A 5,131-nucleotide genomic window follows, 5' to 3' on the forward strand; every position below is an offset into this window, starting at 1 on the left:
CGTTCAAAGAAAGGGCAGAAGGAGAGTAGTTATACAAAATGTTCATCAGGCAAAATATATACCAGACACAAGCATTATTTATCCTTAATGAAAGTGAAAAACAAACTCTATACAAAAACCAGGAGGACCGTCCCCAGAGAGTACAGCTTGGGGAGAATGTTTCGGCCCCGTGGTGCCTTAATTGTGGGGTCCCACAGGGGTCGATCATCTCCCCAATGCTGTTTAATATCTACATGAGGCCGCTGGGAGGGGTCATCAGGAGGTGTGGAGCGCAGTGCCATCAATATGCGGATGACACACAGCTCTACATCTCCTTTTTTCCAACTGCAGGAGATGCCGTTCTGTCCCTTCAGCGTTGCCTGGAGGCTGTACAGGAATGGATGCAGGAGAACGGGCTGAGGCTGAACCCGGACAAGACAGAGGTACTGAGGGTGGGCGCCCCCACACCTGGGGACATGGGAAACTCCCTCATTTTTGGGGGGGTGACCCTGCCCGCCAGGGATGGGGTCCGTAGCTTGGGTGTCCATCTTGACCCGGTGCTCACCATGGAGACCCAGGTGGCGTCCGTGGTCCGTTCCGCTTTTTTCCATCTCAGGCGGATAGCCCAGCTGCGGCCCTACCTTGATGTGGGGTCTCTCACCACTCTGGTGCATGCGCTTGTAGTCTCGAGATTAGACCACTGTAATGCGCTCTACGTGGGGCTACCTTTGAGATTGCTGCGGAAACTACAGGTGGTGCAGAATGCGGCGGCCAGACTACTCAGTGGGCTGAGAAGATACCAACATATCTCCCCCACTCTGGCCGCATTGCATTGGCTGCCAATCCGATTCCGCATTGATTTCAAAGTGTTAACGCTTACTTACAAAGCCCTAAACGGTTTAGGACCTCGATACTTGGCGGAACGCCTTCTCCCATCTAGATCTACCCGTGTCACTCGCGCGAGCCAGGAGATAAGGCTGAGGAGCCTAACGCCGAGAGAGGCCCGAAAGGAAAAGACCAGAATCCGGGCATTCTCGGCGGTGGCTCCTCGCCTTTGGAACAACTTGCCCCCTGAGATTCGCGCGGCTCCCTCGCTGGGCATTTTTAAGAAACAACTAAAAACATTGATGTATAGGCGGGCCTTCCCAACAGAAAACCCTTGACGATCTTTTTTCTTATTCTGTTCTTTATTATTATTATTTTTTTATTTAAGTTTCTGCTGTAAAGTTTTAAAATTACATTGTTGTTTTTACTGTAAGCCGCCTAGAGTGGTCTAATATGATCAGATAGGCGGGATAGAAATAAAATAAATAAATAAATAAATAAAATAAATAAAGAAACAAATGAAAGCCAGCAGCAGAGAACATTTTTCTGTGCCATCCTGTTGTCTTCTCACAACACTTTAGTATAAATGCAAAGTTTTCTGTTCTAAAGTTTGTGATGACTTTGCCATCGTATAACACGCTAAATCTTCTCATTACACCTGGGTGTCACTGAGAGCCTCTCTCTGGATGGCGTTAAGAGTAAGAACAGCTGTAGGTATGCATCAGGGAAGCATATGCAAGTATTGATGCAAGCCATGTTTATTCCTTGAATGACAAATTCTTGAAAAGAATGTGCCAGGTCATGGTTAAATTTCCCCTGCAGGGTCTGTCATAGCATGTGCTCTGCATTTTGACAACAGAACAGAATCTATTTGTCCATTTCTTTGTAAAACCTTTAACCAGAGCTTGAGAATACTGCTATTTTTGAATGACATCCTAAAAGTCCCCCAAAAGACCACACTGGCTAGCAATTGTGAAAGCTATTGTTCAAATAAGTCACCTTCTTAAATCCCTGCCCTTTATTCTCAAGGTACTAGATGGATTGAACTAAACCCTTTCTTCTTCAAAGAATAGTTTTGAAGGGTGAGAAAGAACCATGTCAAACTTCCATTGTTTGTTTTAAAAAAACTGGGTTTGAGGAAGAGCATAGAATACAGCTGTTTATGTTTAAATGTGACAGCCTTGGGAGAGGCAAGAAATGTGATCAAAAGTAGATTGCTGCTTCAAATTTAACCCCCTTAATATGCAATATCTCACACACAGTTTATATAATTTCTGTATGCTCAGAATTCTCCTTATCCACTGTATTCTCTTATTAGACCGAAATTTTACCCAAAGGAATCCTTAGACTGAGTGTTGGCGGCAAATTTTAACAACGCCTAATAACATATGTGAGAAGGGACTAAATCCTGACCCTTCTCTCCCACCCTCTTCCACATCATTGCGCTATCATGATGTAGGGAAAAAGGAAATCAGCTTTCTGTATGGGTGCTGCTAGATAAGGAATTATAACTTCTTATCACTGACATTTTTAAAGTACAAGCTTCATTTCTTTGAAGAAAAATATACAGTACAGTATTTTCATCTCAAACTGTTGTCTCCACTGTGAAAGCTGTTTTGCATTTGCTGCAAAATGGGAAGCAGAAATAAGTAGGAACAAGAAACCTGACTCTACAACAGAGTTGCATAATCCACACAAAGACTTATGTAAAACAAACGCCATGTGAGCATTTCTTAATAAGTTATAAGGAACTACCTCTGGGAATGGTTTACCAAAACCAGTTGTGTAAACATTTATTATGTTAGTATTAGTAAAAATAATAAAACATGGAGATACCAGCTGTGAGTCTCACAGAATATGTGAAACATAACTCCAGATGAACATTACATTAGGACAGGGTAAGGAGTTCAATTTAAATCTTAAGGACAGCACCATTTGGCTCACATTGTAAAGTTAAAAAAACCAAGCTGATCCAACTTTAAAGAACATATCCTCATATTTTCTAAGCAAAATTTAAACATGTCACATGACTGAATGGTTTAAAAGCAGTCATCTAACACACAACTGTAATTGCGCCCCATATTTGTTGGGAATCCGTTCCATGATCTATCACGAATACCTGAAACGATGGATAGTAACAACATACAAAGAGGTGGGACTAAGTCCACAAGGCCCACCCATTGTATAATGTATATAGGGCTGCAATAAACTGTGGCAAACCAAAACTCTGGATACAGATCCCTTGGATATGGGTGTCCCATGGTATAGCAAGTAAGGCTGGAGGTTTAGAAAGTGACTGCATTCTGTACTGTAAAGATAAATCATTTTAAGTGAAGAGTCTGCTGAAGTGTTGTTACAGTATTTCCTAAAACAAGACTTGGTGCTGGTGCAGTACAATAAGGTCACTCACAGATAATTTTTCTTTGTATTCTCCAGAAATAAAAAATACTATCTTTTTACTGGAAACTCTCAGTGGGTATATGTAGAGGATTGCTTCAGGAAAGGGTTATCAAGTGAGATGCAGAGCTGGCAAAACCCACCCATACTCTTGACAAAATTAAAATTCCTATTATGCTCAGGAAACCATTCTCCTGTTATTCCCTAAATCCCAGAAGAAAATGTTAATATTTCTATTCTAGACCTTCACAAAGAGACTAGCTAGGATCAAGCATCAAAAACCTGCTCCTGTCTATCGGCATCTAAAGTTCTCCTGCAAAAACAGAAATAGCCTTTAAGTGGAGCATCAGTCCATTAATAATTCCCTTAAATATATATGATTAAATATATAGGGCCAATCTAAAGCTTACAAAATGCAAGCAAATGTTCAGAGTTCCTCAATCTCATAAAGAGAAAAGATATTTAATGAAGCAAATAAAGGGGAGGGGGGAGCAAAAGAGAGGGAGGGGGAGTGATATAGTTTGCATCTGGTTTCTGTGGTAAATAGAAGTTTAGCTGGAAGCAGCCATTAGTCCTCTCCTGCTTGTTCCTCTTTTGAAATTCAAGAATGCAGCCTGTTTTTTTTCTGGGCCTTAGTATATGTTGCAAGGCAGTTTGTGAGGTTGCTCCATTTTCTAGGATGTGGCAGAAGGAAATATTTTGGCACACCAGACACATAGGAGTCAGGAACAGGGACAAAAACTAAGGAGAAAGACCTGCCTGCAGTTGCCCTTCTTCAGCCAGGTGGAGAGGGAGAAGGCAGAGACATCCTGGCTGACATAAAATCAAATTACAAAATAAGAACTGGGGAAACCAAAATAAATGAAATAAATGTGTGGGGGGGGGGCGGGACCCAGCAATGTAGACACACTGTAGCTAAATGATGAAAGTTAACATGTTGCAAAGTCTGATGATATTTAGAGTGCCAAACTTTTTTTTAACATGTTTTCTTTTTCCTTTGGATAACTTGACATGCAAGTATCAATTTCCATGGGAATGGCCACATTAAGTCAGTTGAAGCAAAAATAGGTTTTGTGACATTTTGAAGACTACCACATTTTATTTCAAATAAATTTCTGTGGCCTGCACCAGATGCATGTGATGAAGTGGCCATGGCCATCAAAATATGCTTAGAAGGGCTGGAAGACTCTGGAACAAGGTGGGAAGTGACATGAGGGGCTTCAGGATAAGGGAGACAGTGAAAAGTCACCTCCTCCCCATTCTATTGGTGGATGCACTGTCCATAGTACATTTCAACATCATTTTGGGTTGATGGAACCATGTCTTTAAAAAGGAGTGGGATACACCATAGTGACAGATTGTTCTCTCACCCTCCACAGGCTGAATGATATTGGGAATGTGGATATACCAGCTCATTGTCACTGGGTACTTGGCCAAAGTGTTGGATGGTGCTTTTCCACCAAGCACTTCAGCTAGATCCAGGTTTTATTCACTTTTTCTCCCTTCCATATTTCCAGTATCCGAAAACACTACCTGAGAGAAGTTGAGATTCATGTACTGTAAGTCACAAGAGTGGTGTTTTAGGTGATGCTTGTTGCATATTCCAATCACTACGGCCTCCCACCTGACTGACTGCCGTTCAGTACAAACTATGTCCTGGGGCATGCAACTGCAGCTATACTGTCTGTGACTTCTAATGCATATAATCTGCTAATGTACATATTACTAAAATGACCTTGGACTGCAATAATGAAGTGAATTGTAGCTTCAACCAAAAGCAAGAGCAGATGATGCCTTTATTAGACCACTAAATTCAATCAATCAAAATGCCGGCTTTCAACCCCCATATGTTTTCATCAGGCTGGCTCCTCTGCAATGTGGATGGTGCAGAAAAACAGCAACATACAAATATTCCAAAAGTCATGGCAGA

The sequence above is a fragment of the Pogona vitticeps genome, chromosome 3 (genome assembly GCF_051106095.1).
Source record: "Pogona vitticeps strain Pit_001003342236 chromosome 3, PviZW2.1, whole genome shotgun sequence".
Classification (NCBI taxonomy): Eukaryota; Metazoa; Chordata; class Lepidosauria; order Squamata; family Agamidae; genus Pogona; species Pogona vitticeps.